Below are 21391 nucleotides of genomic sequence, written 5' to 3'. Positions count from 1 at the left end.
TACCAAGGACCCCATGGTGGCGGAACAAGCGGCAATTGCTCTAGCCACCAGGAGTAATAAGTGGGCCTGCGCTTACAGTGATTCGAAATCCGCTATAAAGTGTTTTGATAAAGGCTACGTAGCTGGAGTTGCAGCTAAACTTTTTGAAAACATTGGGATTATGAGAACTGAAATCCGATGGTTTCCTGCGCATATGGGGAAGGTGGACGAGACTCGGGTAAACCTCAATGAGGTTGCTCATGACTTGGCACGAGGACTTGCTAACCGTGACAGTCACAACCGAGCCGTTCACCACCAAGCCAGGGCATTTAGAGAACATTTAATAACATACAGTGACACAACCAAGCATTACTATTTAGGACGCAGGTAATTCCCATTGCCACATTCAAAACTGAACAGGGCTCAGGCAGTCCCACTGCGCTTATTGCAAACGGGTACATATCCCACACCATACACCATTAATAAAATATATCCAGAGAGGGAGATTAAGATGGACTGCAACGATTGTAATGGCATCATTGGAATCAGACATATGCTGGGGGGGGGTGTCCCGCGACTCTCCCCAACCTCGTTGAAGAATGGACACAGTGGGAGAAAAGGATTCAAAGCCCATTGTTTCAGGGCCAACTAAGGGCCGTCCAGAGGGCCCATGATGTCGCTGAAAGGCTTTGCCTGACAGTGCCAACGTGGGAGCGGCCCGCCTTGGCTTAAGAAGTCGAGCCTCCGGACCTCATTACAATAAAAGCTTTCACCCACACACACACACCAAATAGAGAGACCGGGCCGGAAACATATTTGACATGGGCTCAGTAGCGAATTTTGAGATATGTGATCCATCATACGATCATATAAAACTCAATTAGTTTTACCATATTTGACGTAAGAGAGATAGGCCTAATGTTGTCAAGATTGTAGCCGGCTCCTTGTTTTTTAAGCAACGGAATAATTTTCGCTGTCATCCATTCTTGTGAAATCCAAGCATTTTGTAGAGAATAATTTACTGTGTTCAGAATGTCATCAGAAGACATTTCAAACAATAATTTTAGCATGGCATTGGAAATGCCGTCAGGACCTGGAGCTGAGGCAGGCAGAGATCTAAGGACATTAGACAGTTCTGACACTGTAACTTCCACGAAGTCATCGGCTATTCGAGGCCTTAGTGGCCCATTCGGCAAACGTGATGTTAAGCGTTGCACTAAGCTCTTTCCTGTGAATTCTAATGAAGCAGATATCTCGCGTGGTGAAAGAATTATCGATTGAGTATTAGCTGGTGTCGGTATGAATTTTCTATATCGAAGGAATCTGAACAGAGCTTTTTTGTTGCTGGGTTTAGAGAGGAAATCATGGTGTTTTTCGTCATATTCGCATTTGGCATTCGATACTGTTCTCTTGAACGCAGCAGCAGCGAACTTATAATCGCTCCAGTTACTCGGACACTGATGGTAAAGTAATTTCTTCTACGCGGCTTTTCGTCTTCTATAATCCCGCGTGCAATCCGAATTCCATCAAGGAGAGGTAGTACTTTTGCTTATGTTAACATTAAATTGAGACTTTTTAAATGAACTTTTTAATGCAGCGCAAAGCCTCATGGCTTTGATGTAATTGGGTACCGTTTTCTGGGAGTTGAGGACCGTTTTCAAGACACCCTGAAATTTCTGGTAGTTGACAAAAGTCCGCGTCGGAGACTCCAGGGGAATAACAGGGCAGACAATATCAAACCTAATAGGTAGATGGTCACTATTTGAGGCTGAGTCGACAGTAGACCAGGAAGTTACGGAAATTCCTAAACTGGCAAATGTAAGATCCAATGCTGATTTAGAAAGACCCTGAATAAAGATCGCTGAATTCGTGTTTAAGCAACAAAAATTTTGACTAATTGCCCAGTCCGACAATCGCTTTCCACATGTGTCCGTTTTCAAACCCCAAGACACATGATGCGAATTAAAGTCTCCTGCTACCACAATTTCTTTCCTACAAGATTTGACAACGGTATCGAAAAAACGGGTATCATGCACGCCTGTGGGAAAATATGTATTAACTAAGGAAAATGGGGAACAACCAGGAATAGTTACATCTATTGCTAGTATCTCACACTTCGTTGACATATACTGATAGGAAATTTTTACTTTGTGGCATATTTTATATGTTATCAAGAAAGCAAGTCCTCCGCCTCTCGATGGACGGTCCAATCGAAATAAACGATAATTTTTATATGAAAATCTTTGCCATTGGAAAGCCAAGTTTCTTGCAAAAGAATAATGTCGGGAGAAAGTTGTGAACAAAAATATATTAAATCGGTAGCTGCTGAAATAATGGAACGGCAGTTCCACTGAAATACCTTTAAATAACCTATGATGAATTAATGCCTACTTTAGAGACCGCTTGCTCTAAAATACTGTCTTTTAGAAAATATTTCTTCGAAATACTGTCTTTACCGTACTTTGTGGGTTTTGATTCAGGGACACAGCTGGAAGAGTTAGGATTAGAATCTGACTTGGAAAGACTATCTTTCACAAACTTTTTGTTTTTTGAGTACGGCACAGAGACCGACGAATTATCGTTAGGTGATCTTGTGCGTTTGAGCGTCGGGAGGTCCATTTCTACATCCTGGTTGTTTTCCGACACTGATCCAGAGAAGCATCCGTTGTCGGTCTGCTGAGTTGACGTTGATGGCCTCGCATTGTCTGCGTCTTCTACAATAACTGATAAGGGATCCATTAGCTGTTGAGCATTCGATGTTAGGGGTCTGTGTAAGAATCTGCGAGCTAGCATTAGAACTCACTAAAGGACTGAACAGCTGAATCATTTGTGAAGTCAACACTTGAGCTAGCGTCTCCGACAGGTTTGATGTTAATTGTTCCATAGCTTTTGACAACGCCTTTTCGACCGCTGTCGGAAAGGGCTGAGTCTGCAACCATTTGCTGACGGGCTGTCACTCCTGCATATCCCCTAGGTCTCCCCTGAACCTCAACAACAGCATCACGGCGTGAGCAACGTCTCCTTTCAATTACATCGATAATTTGCATTTCCTGTGTTCTTGCAGGGCAATTCGAGTAGTTGGCGGGGTGATCTCCACTACAGAGACAACATTTCTCTTCTTTTGACGAACCCTCACTAAACTTGTGGTTGTCTCCACAAGTACGGCAGCGAGGCGCAGATCTGCAGCCCCTGACGCTGTGACCAAATCGCCAACATTTGTTGCATTGTAGAATGCGTGGAGTCAGAGCCTCAAGTAAATTAGGGGCCAGACCTTAATTTCTGTTGGCCGCATCGTCCCAGCACATGTAATTATAACCTTTTTATTGTCAATTACTCGACTACGCCGATAAACGGATATGACTCCAGCCACCGATAACATGTCTGAAATCTCGTCAGTGGTTGAAGTGACGTCTACCCCTCGCACAATGCCTCTAGAGCACGCGAGATGTGGCGGTACAAAACAGCTCACCGGATGTGAAGCGAAGGTGGTACAACTGAGTAGTGCTTTGACACAGGTCTGGTCTGGTGAGCAGCATAGTATACCCCCTTTGCCGAATTGGCGGACCTCTGTGATCTGGCGGAAGTGAGGTGAGGCCTTCTGCAATTCGCCCTGAATCGTCTTTGGATTTTTCATATTGATCGTTCCGCCGTCGGTGGGCACCATGGCCACAGAAACATTGCCGGCTCCACTGCGAAGAAAAAACTCAAGTGGCAGCTCCTGAGGAGCTACCGAGGCTGACCGGGGAAGCCCCGTAGCCCGTTGATGATACAGACATCAAGCAAGGCTAACACAAAAACACATAAAGAAAAAGAGTAACGGAAAATTACAAGCTGAGCAAAGAAAATACCACCCGATACTTGACCTATGCCCCCAAAGCAGGAGCAGCCAGAATCGAGGAACTCGTTTCCTAATCGCAGGAAACGAGTTCCTCGATTCTGGCTGCTCCTGCTTTGGGGGCATAGGTCAAGTATCGGGTGGTATTTTCTTTGCTCAGCTTGTAATTTTCCGTTACTCTTTTTCTTTATGTGTTTTTGTGTTCCATCGCTCCATCGTTTCCCTAGCTTTACCGCAGCAAGCACATGCTTCTTCCTTCTTACATCTCGTTTTATAGGTGGGTGTTCTAAGGCATCTTGATCACGCTTCGAAAAGTAATGAGCTCCCCTTTGAGTTATTATAAATTGTTTCTTTCCTGATTTCGTTTTTTTTTCCTCTTAAGTAGTTACTCATGGCAGGTGTCTTTTCCATTGCCGCCACCCATGAGATTATTTCAGCCTCTCTGACTTTTCGCTTGACGTTGTTTGTTGCTGTGTTGCCCACCCTACATGGCGCATACTTGCTGGTAAGCTCCCTAATTCTTTTCCTCCACTGTGAATCAATGTTTTTCCTGTACAGATACATCAACACTATCCCAGCCCATTTACTTTCTTCCGTATTCCTCAGTTGTTCTTCATAGTAAATTTTACTGTGAGCCTCCCACACTTCAAAACTAATGCGGCGGAGGCGAGCACCATCTGGAAGTGTTTCAAGGAAGCGGGCACGCCGCTCCGTGGACTGAGACGCCGTCTCCGGTCTGTGCATTGTAGAAACTTTGGAAAAGGGGTTTGAGTTTTCGCGTAACAGAATTACGTTTTCTCGTATAGTCAGATTACAATCCGATAGATGTCATGTCTGTAGGTTGTGTGTAAATCGTAGTTTACGATTTTTCCACATATTTTAGCTTGAGAAATTCAATTAATTCAGTGAATTCCTTGCATTAAATGAAGGGCCTGGGTATGTGTGGTACGAAAATCTTTTTTTTTTTTTCTCTTTGTCGTTAACGAAGTTTGAGGCCGGATTTTCTGCGACACGGGCTCCTTAAGAGGAAGCTTTAGCTCGGGCCCAACTCCGACGCGGCCTATTCAAATACATGTAAAACGCAAAAACGTTTTTCTGATATAACCCCTTGACCGATTTTAATGAAATCTGTTTCATATGAGAGGGAAAGTTAAAATCTAGTGACTGTTGGAAGCTGAATTTTGATTTAGGGCTTCAATATTGTTTAAAATATTTTCAAATATTCGACCGTTTGAAGAAAATAGAAGCACGAAGTTTACAAATTCATAGGTCTGCACAAAGAACTGATATCGCGGTTCTATAAACGGCATCCATTAGATCATTCAAAGCGGACCAATCAGATATGTCATTTTACAACTTACGTGAATTTATTACGTTGGTTACAGGGGTTCTGCAAAAGCTGTATTTCCATATTACTAAATTTCTTTAGTTATGTGTAACATACTAATTTTGTCCGCTTTAGATGTACTATTAGATGCAATCCACAGAACTGTATTATCAGTTTTCGTTGTTGAATGACAGAGTTGTAAACTTGATAGTTTCGTTTTTGAAAATTTTCGATATTTGCCAATTTTTAATAAAACATTGACGACCGAACTTAAAAATTCGAAACCAACAATCACTAGATTTTAACCTTGTCAAATTTGGTGCAGTGGTTGCTGAAAAAAACGAATTCTCCTTTTACATGTATTTAGATAGGAGCACCCGAACGAAAGCTTCCTCTTAACTAACAGTGTCGGTATGAGAAACGGGTGACAAACTCCACGATTTGAAAATATAGCGAGATATTGAAAGCAATGTTCTGCTCACCGTGAAGAAACAAGTCCTGAGTGAAGTGTTTCGAACAAACCGGTATAGTATCAGTCCAGTGGCGTAGCCAGAAATTTCGTTCGGGGGGGGGGGGGGGGGGGGGCTCACTTTGCAGCTCGGCCTCCTCCTTATAGAATTAGTGGAGGGATTAAGATATATATATATATATATATATATATATATATATATATATATATATATATATATATATTATGTGTGCGTGTGTGTCTGTCGTTCAACGACCTTGCTTACATTTTCGTACATATGCAACGACCAGGGGCAAATCTCAATGACGCTTTCCTTTGTTAGAATGTATTGCGCAGGAGCAGCTGTCACCGGTTGTGTATTGCGAGTAATTGCTCCGAAATTATAGTCGCAACAGAGAGCACATATAAAAAGCAGGAGTTCTGCAACATATAAGAGGGCGAGTCAAATGAAAGTGAGCCAATGCGAATATATGACAAACGGGGTACGTTATTTAAAAGTAGTCACCATGAGTATTTAGACACTTGTCCTACTAACGAGTCGTGTAATTCCCGTCTCATAAAACTCCTTGGGTTGCTGCCTCAAAAATCCGTAAATGACTGCACGTCATCTTCCGACACGAATCTGGTTCCCTTGAGCAGTTTCTTCAAATTTTACCAAATGTGGAAGACGCAAGGCAACAGGTCTGGGCTGCATGAGGGATGTTGCAGCGTTTCCCACTTGAACTTTGCCAGTTTTGTATTAACCACATCAGCGACTTGGGAACGGGTAATGTCGTGATGGAAGATGTTCGCAATGCTCAATTTTCCACGTCGTTCTTAATTGCGACACGCAGCCGATCCGACCATTCACAATATCTGAAACGATTTAGAGTCTCTCTAGCTTTAGAAAATTCGATCAATAGTCGCTCCTAAAGACCTAAAAAGAAGTCATCACTTTTCCGGCATAAATGACGGCCTTTGTTTTCCTTGGGAGGGGTGAATTCAAATGTTTCAACTGTAAGCTTTGCTGTAGTGTTTCAGGCTAGTAGTAGCGGCACCATGAGTCATCCCCGGTCACAATTGCAGACAAAAAGTCGTCACCCTCATCTGGGATTCTTTGACGTGCACTTAAATCTTAAGTACACGGGTATTTTCGCATTTCGCCTCCATCGAAATGCAGCCGCCGTGACCGGGATTCGATCTCGCGACCTCGTGCTCAGCAGCCCATACCATAGCCACTGAGGAACGACGGCCTTTTCAATTGTGTTCGGGGTGATTGCACGGTGGCTTTGGCCCGGCCATGGATCGTCTTTGTAACTTTCATTTGCTTCTTTGAACAGTTTGCTACAACGCTTCACAGTGGCCAATGAAACGCAATGTTCAACGCATACGGCAGCCATACGGCAAATAATTTCTTTTTGGGAAACATCTTCATTTGTCAAAAACCTCACGACACCAAGCTGTTGAACTTTCGGAGTGTCCATTATGTCACACACCCATGTTAAACCCAGTGTATGAGAGCATTAAAGAACATTTAACCTCACCTCTGCATTTCAATTGTAAATGAGATGCGTATGTGCTACGCACATGCCTCGAAAATAATGAACCCAACCATTATTGCGCGGTGCGGGTTCTCTCACTTTCATTTGACTCGCCTTCGTACATTAGAAATGCGAAGATGCAATGGAATATACAAATGTGAAGATACAGCTTGATACAGGGCAAAAAATTGTCACTGGAAACAATGTTCACTGCGCATATGCACAAAACCTGGCAACAAGATATTTAAATATACGCAAAAGTCACCAATAAATCTACGTGCCTAAGAAAAAGTCAACTATATATTATGCGTCAAACAAGGCAAATAAACAGGTTGCGAAACCACAGATTCACAGATCACAGCACCCCGCCCCCCTCCCTCCACTCCCAAAATGTATCGCGTGCGACGGAAGGCGGCGCACTTCCTCCCCGCTTTTCTTCCTTGCGCACACAAGACTCAGCCACCACCGTCGGCTCACCCCTTCCCCCCCCCCCCATGCTTTCACTCGCACATAGAGCATGCGGCGCGCGGTCACGATGTTATCGCCCTTGGCCTTTACTTATACGGAACATGAGGGCAACGGCAGGAATACGCCTCTAGTCTTCATATAGCTGCTATCGCAATAATATAATAGTATCCGGCAACTGAAGCGTTCCGTGGCCCATTACTTTCCGCGAAAGAAGTAACAAAATCGAACTTTCACCATTCGAAAATTCGCTGCGCCGCAACAATGTCTTCTTTTTTTTTCTTTTGTGGGGCGGGGGGCGGCGAAATAGAATAGCGCAAAGGACAGCATGTTGGGCTACAATCGAATGCCTACTTTGGGCACCTAGTGTGGCTACCGAAGGAATATCGAAGAAAACGTGTGACGCTTGGTCCACCGGAAACCATACGCATACTGTTCGGCATCCTACACCGGCGAGACAAAATTTTCCGGAGAGGTTGCGCTCAAGCGAACGCGTTGCAATCCATCGAGTCCCCGCAGTGCTGGCGGCGATCGACTATGCATTGTTTCTTTTTCTCGTCTGCTAGCCAGAAAGCGTCCAAAACTCTGCCAGGCGAAAATGCAGTCGGCCAGAGAAAAACAAACGCGCATCCAAGTGCGCCGCGCGGTTATCGATGCAGCACGAGAAAAACGCATGCGCTCTGGCTGGATGGGCAGCCCGCGGGTTGCGAGAACAAAAAAAAAAGAAAGGAAATGACAAAGAGGCTCAATATATCCTCGCGAATAAAAGTCTAGGTAGAAAAATAAATAAGAACTTAGTTACAATGGTGGCTTTAGTGTCTTGACATGGATGCTTTGGCGCAGGTGAAAAAAACAATGTTTATATTCTTTTCTGTGACCTGACGGCACAAATGAACCACCACAACGCTTTGTCTCATCGGACCTCGCTGCGTGCTTTGTCAACTTGTCTGATAGTATGTTGATTCGGTTTGTCTTGTTGTATGGCCCGATGTACGACTTTAGAAAAGTCGATGCACCTTTGGCTTCAAATGTTTACAACAGCATTAAACCCCATAAAGTTCCGGAATTGAAAATCTAAAGCACGACTTTGAAAATGTCAATGGACTTTTCGCATCAAAATGTTATGAGAACTTTATACCCACAACGTTTCAAAATTGAAATCCAAGCGCTCCGTAGATTCCGCGGCCTCCGCGAGATGCCGAGACGAGCCCGCTCGCCTTCAAAACGCCCTTGAAATTTTGTGCTCGGTGGGGCTCCTTGCGTTACGATATGTGACTCCCGATGCATGGGCGTTGCCGCAAAATCCAGCCCGATTTAGCAATGTTCACGCTAAAATGTCTTTTCGAGCGTGAATTAAGGACATTCTAGACAAAATCGAGCATGATTTCTGGCGCCGGGAGTTGTTTTGGTCGGCGGCGCATGACAGCACGAAAAAATTTCGGGGGGGGGCTGAAGCCCCATAAGCCCACCCCCCTGGCTACGCCCCTGTATCAGTCGTCACCTTTTCCCAATGCGAAGTTTCTTATCCAAGTTGCTCTCCGATGCGCGTCCTCTGCTTTTGCGAAAAGATTAAATCACACATTGCTGTCTTTCTACCGCGATGACACGCACAATGGTACGCCACAAGCCTTTCGACACCTGTCCTTTTTTTTTTTTTTTTCGGGCTGGCGCACGGTGGCATCACGACGCTTTGTGAACTATGAGGCATTCAGCGGATGCCGCACGTGATAGAGGCCTTCTTCCGCTTCAAGCTTGAACCTGGATGAGTTATTTCTCGACGCGGGCGCCAGGGGGCGAGTATTTACTTGGAGTCGCCAATAGATTTGCTGGAATCGACATGAACTTCATCACTATGTCAGATACATACTACAAACCGGCGCGAATACTGTGCCACGTCTATGGTTAGGGTGTCTAGCCACCCTACTATGGTGGACTGGGAGTGACGCGACAATAAACGACTGGGTTGTTGCGGTATGCCTTGAATTGCGAGGGCATTTGAAGCCTCCGGATTCGGGTGGCGTGTGGGAAAGAGAGGGGAAGTGCTCGGCTCGGCATCGCTCAGAACGTGGAAAAACAGTCGACAGTCGCTCTACCACAGCCGCACAGTCACTACTCGTATATACTGACATTCTAGTACAATTTCAAAATTTTCGCGCCACTCCTGTCAAACTCTCTAAGACAATTAATCAAACATGTCTAATTGATTAACTCGATTAACTGAAAGGTGTAAATCCATAAAGATTAATCGTTTTGCGGGATACCTTTGAACGATTAATCGTTAATCAATATTACCAACCCTATAGCGCGGCCATGCCATGCACAACCGCCGCCGGAGTACGGTTTATCACGGTTCATAATGGTTCGACGGGGATGGATAAGGCGCTAAATAGTTATAACGGCTTATACTGATCGATACGTCATCAGTGCACCTGGCGCCGCCACCTGCAGTAGTTTGCTTGCGTCATCGATTCACGTTGCGCTGCTGTTCGAAGCAGTTGGTGTCACCGCAGCGCTGTCGTTTATACTGGTCAGAAGTCATAACATTCAAAATGACACCGGGCTGCTTGGAGATGAGCAAGTGTGAAGGTGCTTATGCATACTTAGACAACACCCAGAGGAGTTTCTGTGTTACTTTTTTTTATTGTTGCAGTTTCAATATTGAATAGGCATGTTTGAATAGCAAAATTTTTTTAATCGAATCACTACCTTATTCAAGAAGAATTACCTTTGCAATATTGAATCGAATGCTGAATATTCCCAATTTCTAAAATAGTAAAATGAAAAGTTCCGCGGAATCTGTAAAGCAACTACAGGCATTTCTTTGCGTTATTGGACATGTCTAATGCCATTGACACTTGGATGTCAGGTCAACTCAGAAGCTTGTAAATGGGAAACAAAGAAAAGTACAATCACATCTAGTGCACAATGACAATGACACTAATAAAAAAAAATGAGCAGCACGTCACAGATACATGTAGTAGAGTATAGTAGAGAATAGAGCTCAAGCATAGAGATATAGGGGCGATACTGCAGCTCCGCGTATCATTTTGAAGGAATGTAAACATATGGAAAGGTTGGCCAAACAATAAATTGCTTTGCCTAATTAGGCACAGCAAACGTAAAGTTTGCTTAAGGCAAGATATGCTTGCCCAACCAGGCACGTACCCAGTCAGGATATTTTTCGAGTGGGGGGGGGGGGGGGGGGGGCAACCCAAGGAAACTTTTCTGTGCAAATGAAGGGGGGGTGTACCTTTACTAGTACAAATGTGAATAACGCCCACCATTCACCATAAAAACGCGTAAACCACAAAAGAGAAATGAAATAAGCTGTATTTTACAGGTACGCCTGTGCGATACACCTCTCCTTTACTTGGCAAACAAAGAACCACGCCATATGGACTCGCGCAGGAAGAACACTGCGAAGAACAAGAAGCGAAAGTGTAAAATAAAGATTACTTTAGTAGAATAGAACTTTTTCAACCCGCCGTGGTTGCTCAGTGGCTATGGTGTTGGGCTGCTCAGCACGAGATCGCGGGATCGAATCCCGGCCACGGCGGCCGCATTTCGATGGGGGCGAAATGCGAAAACACCCGTGTACTTAGATTTAGGTGCACGTTAAAGAACCCCAGGTGGTCGAAATTTCCGGAGTCCTCCACTACGGCGTGCCTCATAATCAGAAAGTGGTTTTGGCACGTAAAACCCATAATTTAATTTAGTAGAATAGAACTTTAAAAACAGCAGTTAGCAACAAAGTCACACGGACCGCGCGGAGTTGTGTTACTCCGCCAGCCAATGACAGAAGCAAACAATGTCGTCGTCATGCGGCCTTTTCAAAATGGCGTCGTACTTGATACCTCCGTAGCGCCTGCTGTTCTTCAAAACTCTTTTCATCGGCGGAAGCAATGAGTTGTGCAACAGACATGGACAAAATGTATCGAGTCTGAGCATTTCACTCTTCAAAAGTCTGCTGTGCAGTTCATTTCACTGCTGAATCCGTTTTACTCATGAAACTTCACTGCCAACTGAAGTGAAACTTCACAAGGAATAGTTGTAGCGAAGCAAGCATGTTATTTCAGTTCAATAATGAATTAGGCATTCACCATTCCACTATAGTAGGCGAGGGGAAAGGTACAAAATTACGCGCTAATAATTTTATTTTTGTAGTTGCCGCCTTATTTGGGTAACAGAAGAGGTTTGAAGTACGAATTATTTGCAGCCTCGCGGAGGAACAGTGGCTGGCGGTTATGAGGGCGTGGGCGGAGCTTCATTGCAGACTTACGAGGAAGCTTTAGCCCGGGTGCTCCTATCTAAACACATGTAAAAGGAGCATTCGTTTTTCTCAGCAACAACTGCACCAAATTTGACGAGGTTTGTTGCATTTAAAATAAAAACTTACACTCTATAGTGACTGCTGGTTTCGAATTTTTGCTTGATATTGTCAATTTTTTATTAAAAATTATAAAAAATTGAAAATTTTCAGAAAACGAGACTATCAAGTTTACAACTCTGTCTTTCGGCAACGAAAAATGATATCACAATTCTGTGAATTGCATCTAATAGTACATTTAAAGCGGACAAAAGTGATATGTTACATATGAAACTAAAAAAATTTAGTAATATGGAAATACACCTTTTGCAGAACCCTTGTAAACAACGTAACAAATTCACATGATATGTAAAATGATATATCGAATTTGTCCACTTTGAATGGTCTAATGGATGCCGTTTACAGAACCACGACAGCTGTTCTTGATGCAGAGCTATGGATTTGTAAACTTCGTGCTTCTATTTCTTTCAAACTGTCGAATATTTGAAAACCTTTTTAACCAAATTCAGGCACTAAATCGAAATTGCGCTTCAAACAGTCACTAGAATTTAACTGTATCTCTCAAATACACCAAATTTCATTAAAATCGGTCCAGGGGTTATCTCAGAAAAACGTTTTTGCGTTTTATGTGCATTTGAATAGGCCGCCTCGGAGTTGGGCCCGAGCTAATGGTATGGTATGAAGAACATTATTTAGGTCCTGAGGGATCTGTCTGGGACTGATGCGGGCCGCTCCCACGTTGGTACAGAGAGGCCGAGCCCCTCTACCATCACACGGGCCCTCTGGACAGCCCTGAGTTGGTCCGCCAGCACTTCACTGTGCAGCATCCGCTACCACCACTATTCACCTCGAGAACCACCACCAGCCAACACCAAGCAGCGCCACAGCATGTGTTCTAAATCGAGCAAACCCCCACACTTGCTATAATAGACTGAAACCCCGCAGTCCGGATTAATTTTATTCATGATGACCGGGTTAGGGTACGTTCGTGTCTGCAGAAGCCTTAATGTAACCGTCTGCGGCCTATTTCATTTAGGATGTGGCAGCGGGAATGCCCTGCACCCTAAGTAATAGTGCTTGGTGATTTCGTTGTAGGTTAACAGTTGGTCCCTGTACTCAGGAGCGGGAGATCCAGCCCCTTCAGGGAGTACACGGCACACTAATCCTCATGCCTCCCTGTGCGCCACCTCGTTGAGGTTACGCGGGGCTCCCTCCACGGTCCCCATGTGCGCCGGGAACCAAGTAACTGTATGCGAAGCGATATCCCTACCCCGTAGCAGTCTGTTAGCCGGTTCCGCAACAAGTCCTCTCGAGAAGGCTTTAATCGCAGATCACGAGTCACTAAAGAACAAAACTCTTCTTGAATCAGTTAATGCTAGAGCAATAGCCACCTGTTCAGCAACCCCCGGATCTTTGGTATAAATGGAAGCAGCATTTCTAACGCTCCCTTTGCCATGTACCACCACCACCGTATAAGCATTTTTACCATTAATCCATGCGGCGTCAACAAACGCAGACTGCTCCTTCTGATCCTTTGCCTCTCGCAACAAAGCCCTAGCTCTCGCGACCCGCCTCCCTACATTGTGCACGGGGTGCACATTCCGCGGAAACGGACGAACCATGATATTTGCCCTAAGGTTCACATTCAACTCGTGTAGGGGCGCCCTATCGTGCGACACAGCCACCGATTCTTCAATTGACTCTAAAATATGCCTACCCGCTGGTGTACCTAGCAACCGCTCCCTCTGTGCGGTACATTGAGCCTCGGCGATTTCATCTAAAGTATTATGCAAACCTAGTCGTAACAACATATCGTTTGATATAGTCATAGGCAGACCAAGCGCAGCCTTGATGGCTTTTCTGATTAATGCTTCCAATTTATTTTTCTCCCCCCTATTCCAATTTAGCATAGCTGCCACATACGAGAAATGACACATAATAAATGCGTGAACTAAGCGCATCGCACCTTCTTCTCCTAAACCCCTATGCCTATTAGAGATCCTTCTTATAAGCCTTATGGCCTCCTCCGTCTTCTTGGTAATACGCTGAATGGTTCTAATGTTCGATCTGTTTGCTTCAAGTACAAAACCCAGGACCCTGATTGCTTCAACTTTGGATATCACTGACCCTTCCCTAGTATGAATTCTAATGCAAGGCTCAACTTCCGGTACCCAACCCATCGGCCTACGATCTAGCTTCTTAGATTTGAAGATCAACAATTCCGACTTTTTAGTGGAGCACTTGAGCCCCATGAGACCCAGATACTCCTCCGTAAGCATTACCACCTGCTACAGCCTAGCCTCAAGCTCTCCATCACTACCACCGACACTCCATATAGTAATGTCATCCGCGTAGATAGAATAGCCAATATCCTGGACAGTGTCCAGTTTATTAGCCAACTTCAACATCGCCAGATTGAATAACATAGGCGAGAGCACGGATCCCTGCGGAGTACCACAGCAACCCAATTTAAAGACTTCCGACTTTATCTCCCCAAACCTGAGACATGTCCTTCTATCCATAAGGAAAGCCTTGAGAAAATGGAAAAGCCGCTGCCTCATATTCAAGTCCGATAGTACCCGTAGAATGAAAGAATGTCGGATTTTATCGAAGGCTTTTTCCACATCGAGTCCAATTCGTGCCTTAGTATCCCTTGTCCGCCGGTCAAGGATCTGATGCTTAATCCTGATCATAGCATCCTGAGTCGAGAGGCCGGGCCGAAATCCTATCATCGAGTGCGGAAAGACCCCATTGCCCTCAACATAACGCGTTAGCCTATTTAAAATGGCGTGCTCAGCGACTTTCCCCAAACACGATGTCAGGGAAATGGGTCTGAGATTTTCAAGCCCTATGGCCTTCCCCGGTTTGGGTATCAGAACAGTAGTTGCAAGTTTCCACTCTTCCGGGAAAGAGCCTTCCTTCCATCGGCAATTGATCTCCCGCGTAAGGAACTCAATTGACCCATCGTCTAAATTCCGTAGCATTTTATTCGTAATGCCATCCGGCCCTGATGCCGATCGACGATTAAGATTCTGCAGCGCCATCCTTATATCACTTTCAGTAAATTCCGCATCCATAGCTGCATTTTCGTCCCCACTATATTCCAAAATCACGTCAGGTGTATCGTGCCAGGTCTCCAACGGAAGGTATCTCTCAGCCAAATCCTTCAGCAACTCCTGCTCCGTGGAGTCCCGACACGCCTGATGGACCAGCTTACCTATCACAGTCCTCTGATTAGACTTAGTGTTTGTCTCATCTAGTAAATGTCTGAGCAAACTCCAGGCGCCTCTCCTCTTAATGCGACCATCAATAGAATTGCACACTTCATCCCATTGCTGCTTGCACAGAACCCGACAATGGTCTTCAATTTCCTGATTAACCACTGCCATACGCTTTCTAAGCCTTCTATTCAATCTCTGACCCTTCCATCTCACCAACATCGACTGCTTGGCTTCCAACAAATGTGCCAGGCGACTATCCATGTGTTCTGTGTCAATATCGGTCTGAACCTCTTTAGTGGACGCCTCAACGTCACTTTTAAGCTGACTAGTCCATTGTTCCAAGGTCAATTCATTTCCCTCATCTTCGATTCTCTGCACTCTTTGTTTCCTAAATGCATCCCAGTCAACCATAATGAATGTGCGCTCCTTTTTATTAGCCACTACCAAAGTAATCATAAGTATGTATAATGATCGCTACCAAAATCTATATTAGAATTGGACCAGGACGAATCCACCGACCCCCGAACAAAAGTGAGATCAGGTGTCGAATCTCTACATGTCGACGTGCCACATCTGGTGGGATATGAGGGGTCTGTAATCAGAGTAAAATTCAAGTCTAGTGCATGCTGCCATAGTCTCTCCCCCTTAATAGTGCTATAAACATACTTCCACACATGATATGGTGCATTGAAGTCCCCTCCAATAAGCAACGGTGCATCCTTAGCCAGATTGGTTGCCTTGGTCAAGAGAGATTTGAAACACTGCTTCGTGTCCCGGGGGCTACTGTACAGGTTAAGCAGGTAAACGCTCCTCTGTCATGACCTTTGCCAACCTAAGATTACTTCCACCATAATATATTCAATCTTGCAATCTGCCATGTGAAGATCATGTCTAATATACGCCAACCTCCTATTAATGAGAGTAGCGAGTCCTCTGCCCTGTTCATTATCCTTAACTTCCGCTTTGAAATCTGTTAAGGCCCGAGCTAATGCTTCCTCTTAAATTGTGTCCGGCTATAGTAGCGTTTTTTGAATTATCTCTGGAAGAAATATACAGAAATATATATTTGCAGAACACAGTTCTTTTGGATCCCTCATTTACTGCTCTAACAAGTTAAGTGCCAAAACCGACTCGTATTGTTATTTGGGAAGTTACGTAACGATGTGTGGCCGCCAGTCGCGTACAACTAAAGCCCCTCCGTACAACCGCGTATGGCGCAGGAAGCTGCGACTCTACAGGTACTGCGCCCACCGCGGAAAGTTAGAAAAACATCTACATAAGCCCAGTAGAGAAGAGAAGTGGCAACGTTAAGCGGCTCGAATGATAACTGTAGAAGCGTCGTTCAGAACACACGGAATGGTCCTCCACTTCCGGCTGCGTTCTCTCTACTTGCTTTTTAAATAAAAAGATGTTGATCGATGAATATTTTAATAAACAATGGTTACATTTGTTAATTTTCGCTTTTCCTTCCTGTTTAGCTGTTGCCTTGGCTCTCCCCCTTAGTAGATCGCTTAATTTCTCAAATCCTTGCGACTCTTGTTTCCAGCTGGCAATCTTGCACGAAAATTTAAGAGCTGTACAATTAGGGAAAAACCAGACGAGTTAAGAGGTAACAGTCATATTGCCTATAAGTTTCAAGGTTATGCAGGGATGGATGATGGATGCTATCTCGCATTATTTTATTTTCCACCTTATCTAACCCATATCACGGGTGTATGGTTCCGAGGATCTGTCAGCCTCGCGGCAAGCCGTCACTCGAGGAAATAATGAAACAAAAAGAAAAGTTAAAGGCAATTGGCATTTTCTCTGGCCGCAACTCATTCCACGTGCATACAGACCAGCTGACCACGAACTGAATCCATTTCCTGGTCCCAGGATCAGTCTAAACGAAGAAGGTTGAACTTACGAAGCAACGATGGGCATGACCATTGAATAGACGGTAGCAACTGAATGCATCTCGAGTTAATTGTGCGGGCACCGAATTGATGAGGAAACTGGCCATCACATCCCAGGAGATGCCGATAACTACCGCCATCCAAAATCCAAAAGGAGTGAAAAAGGCAGCAAAATGTTGACCGCCAAATAGCTGCCAAGTGTCAACATTGGTTTGGCGGCGCTTTAGGAATGTGTGTGAGAAATGGTGGCGTGGGCGGGGAGCGGGGGGTTATGAGTCGTAATTTCGGCGGGGGGGGGGGCCCCAAGGGTACATGCCTGTGCCTAACTATAGTGCGTAAATGGCCTCCTATATATTTAGTTCAGAAACTGAATCACCTGCCCAACGACCACAGTTATCCTGCAGCAGAATCATTTAACAAGGCTCCATTTATGTCAGTCTTTCTCCTTGACTGCAGAACTGTTGTTGTCCCTTACAGAATTCAAACGAAACGAAAAATATACTATTTGAACACTTCAAATAGTGAATTCTCGAATCAAATACTAATTGAATAGCAAGGACTATTCGATTCATATTCAAAATTTTGAATATTCGCACACTCCTGGTACGAAATCGTAAGACTGCCTTGTAACCCCAATATAGAGCGAATTTTCTTTTTTAAAAAAAAGTAGGTTAGCACCCACATGCATCTCATTTCACAGTCAGTCAACCATCCCTTATTTTCTTTGTGTTAATACTATACCCTGTCCTTTTACAGTGCCACATTTGCCCTGATACTAATACTTGCTACTGGACAGGAAAATTTGATATGCAGCATCACCTATGATAACATACATATATTAACAAAGAGTAGATGAAGTTAGAAATTGTAAGTTAGCATATATAATATGCAAGATACTTAAACAATAATCTATAAAAGTACCAAAATGGGTACCCGATGAAAGGAGGGCAATAAAATGCAGCAGAGGATTAGGAGGTGTAATTTGAGATTACATAATACACTGGCGTAGAATGGAGTTAGCTAATACAAGGCAGAGATGTGACTGAAGCTTGCAGTCCTGCATCAGACATAAATAGGCTTATCATTATAATGATCATCACGTATGCAGTTTACAAAACAAGGGAACTTGAGCATAACAATTAAAAAGTACCCACCAGCTCAGATTGGATTCAGATTGTGCTTATGCACAGAGGATGCCCGTCTGTCCTGCCAGATGGTGTCCTGCTCGTCTCCCCTCACAGCCACCAGTAGCGAACGGTAGTGGCAGCTGATACAACCAACACATACAATAATGCAGAAAAGACTATAGGTGAATTTTTGAAACATGGAAGCCTTTGGAGTTCCGCAGTAGGTAATAAAAGTCGTACACATATTTTTGTGTCTGAGCACAATTTCTGCATATGCAGACTGTTTTCATGTTGGATCCTAGCTGTACTTCAAACTACGGTGTGCCACATGGCTCTGTTCTTGCCCTCTTACTGTTCAGCATTCGTCCTGCATGGAGGCTACAAGACATCACAAACACAGAGTTCTCAATCTATGCTGATGACAATCTGATCAATGTCTGGGAATCTTGGTAAGTAATGTAAACAGTTACAAAATTTTCTTGATGCACTCAATGAATATCTACAGACTGCTGGTCCCCAACTATCAATAGGAAAGTGTTGCTGCATTCATGTTACTAAAATTAAGGTGAGTCTTCGAAACTGACTTTGAGCTAGGAATCAACCCGTCAGTCTTGCTAAAAATGAAAGAGTTACCTTCTTTAGCCTTTAGGTACATCATTCGAGTTCAGGCTCAAACTGCCCTAAGGCGGTCTCAAAGTCATCGGCCTTGACTCTGCACTTACCATAGTGTACAGGATTGAGCCAAGTACTGGTGGAGCTGGCACTGAGGTGACTCGCCAACTCGCAAGTTTTGTACTTTGACCATGTATTACCCATCACACACAGTTTCGTTGACTGAGTGCTCAGCAGAAGGCTAGACTTGATGTCACCATCCGAGAATTAAGTGAGGGCAATAATATAGCACTAAGTTGTGTCTTATCTCAATCCAAATACTTAGTTAAATTATGGTGTTTTACGTGCCAAAACCATGATCTGATTATGGGGCACATTGTAGTGGAGGACTTTGGAAATTTGGACCACTTGGGGTTCTTTAATGTGCACCTAAATCTAAGTACACTGGTGTTTTTGCCCCCATCGAAATACGGCCACCGTGGCGGGATTCGATCGCACGACCTCATGCTTAACAGCCCAGCACCATAGCCACCAAGCAACCATGGCGGGTAAATCCAAATACTTAAACTGCATGGCCAGCTTAACACAATTATAGGATTTGTCATTCTGTGCAAGCATGTAAGACAGCTACAATAACAGATCTCTCCATTGGTCGCAGCTCCGTCTTCTCATTTCTACAGAGATCCCCCTATGAACATGACATTTTTGACCTCCTCCTATATGGTGCCATACTTATATTAACACTAATAAAACAATAAAGCTTCGCAAAAGTAACCATGTAGCTATCTCTTACATGAGAGATCAGGGTGCCTTGAGAACACTGTGATTTACAAAGACTATGATGTTCAGAGCAACAGAGGATGAGTCGCAGTCATCATTCCTTTTACAGCAGTAAAATTATTTTTTCCTTTTTCTGCGCACACCTGTCCATTCGACACAAAGAAAAGCCTTATTGCAAAACTGAAGACACTAATTATGAAGGCTACGAGATCCTGCCACACTAAATTATCTAGGAAAGTTGGTGAATATTATAGACATCGAAGAGAAGAAAAATGTAAACACAGAAACTATGGGCAGGCTGGTGTGTACTTTTGGGCTACCATTTATTACTGAGGATATTCTAGCTTCATATGTGATGCCTTTGTGATGAGAAAAGAAAGAAGTTATGCAAGGATTCCGGCTGCTATGGGGTACGCTTTATGAGAAAATATAGGCTGCATTTGTACCTGTGAGTAAACCATTGTGTTCCCTGAACAATGAAGCCATTTTAGCCTACAAATGCTGCCTTGAGGTTACGTCTCTTGCTTCAATTGTTGGCAAAAGGTATCTTGCTTTCCGAAAACAAATTTCACAGCGAAGCGCTGCATACTTGTAAGGTGGATATGATATCTAAGGCAACATGTAAAGCTTTATTTTGATAGTGCAGCTCTAGTAAATCCTTAGCTGTTACTAATATTCATGGTGTGCATTGATACAGAAGCACCATGCTTGCACACTTAAGATGTCTTTTGCAGGAAAGCATGCAGGAATGCAGAGAACTTTTTTTCTTCCTTTGAAAATGTTATTCACAAACCTGTTTCACATATTGATGATGTATACAAAGCGTCAGTTCCCAAAACTAAGAAATCGGCTCCATGTGCCAGGTGACACGTGTGGTGCCTGTGCACTAAAGAAGGGAAACTCGGGGCTGCTTAAATCATCACCTAAAATCTATTGTATATTCTTCTGTTAAACTTCTCAAGCCTTAGGTTATCTTCACATACTTCTCTATAGCTTTTGACTAACAACATTCTTCTGTGCAGCATCATTTCATAAGAGACCTTTCGGCTCTTACACAGCTAGCCACAGAACTTCACAGCTTCGGAAAGTTAATAAATCAGGGCAATTATATCTGATTTTTAATAGTACAAGGGCTTGGAATGACTATAGAGTGCCATAAATGTCGCATGGTACGTGCAATAAATAAAAATGGATTACTATGAATAATATTGGCTGTATACAGACCTAAAATTACTAGCTGCATAGGAGCCCAAGATATGATGTACAGTGCTCACGGAATGAAAACCGACATGGAGCATTTAGAAGAACCCTGCATACGTGCTAAGTACACGAGAGCACCATGTCATGTCGCAAGGAATTTGGTCACAAAAGGCGACGAGCACTCCGATGTAAGTGTATGCGCCAAAATTACGTCGATGTTTCATTCTGTGAGCACTGACGAGTTTCATTCTGTGAGCACTGTACATGTACTACTGCTAAAATTACAAGCCTATAAGTGATGTTTGATTACTAAAATCATGAGGAAATGAGAAGATAAAGCATTTGAGCTGGGCAGTCTTTTACCAAGCACTATGGGCCTGGCCGTAGCCCTTATTCACAAGGATCTGAAAGCTGGTGCTCCATGTGCACTGCAGCATTGGAGCTTGCGAGGCAATGATTTAAGAATTTGAACACGCTATATCCAACATACCTACATCATTAAAAAAATACTCGACAGTTTTGCTATTGAAAATTAGACTGTGGCCGAGGGACCAGACTGTGTTGAAAGGTGTATAATGTCTGTAATAGAATATATTAAAGTGTTACATTGTTTCATAGATAGACATTCTATAAA

Source organism: Dermacentor andersoni, chromosome 5, assembly GCF_023375885.2.
Source record: "Dermacentor andersoni chromosome 5, qqDerAnde1_hic_scaffold, whole genome shotgun sequence".
Classification (NCBI taxonomy): domain Eukaryota; kingdom Metazoa; phylum Arthropoda; class Arachnida; order Ixodida; family Ixodidae; genus Dermacentor; species Dermacentor andersoni.
Note: the sequence above shows the minus strand (reverse complement) of the source record.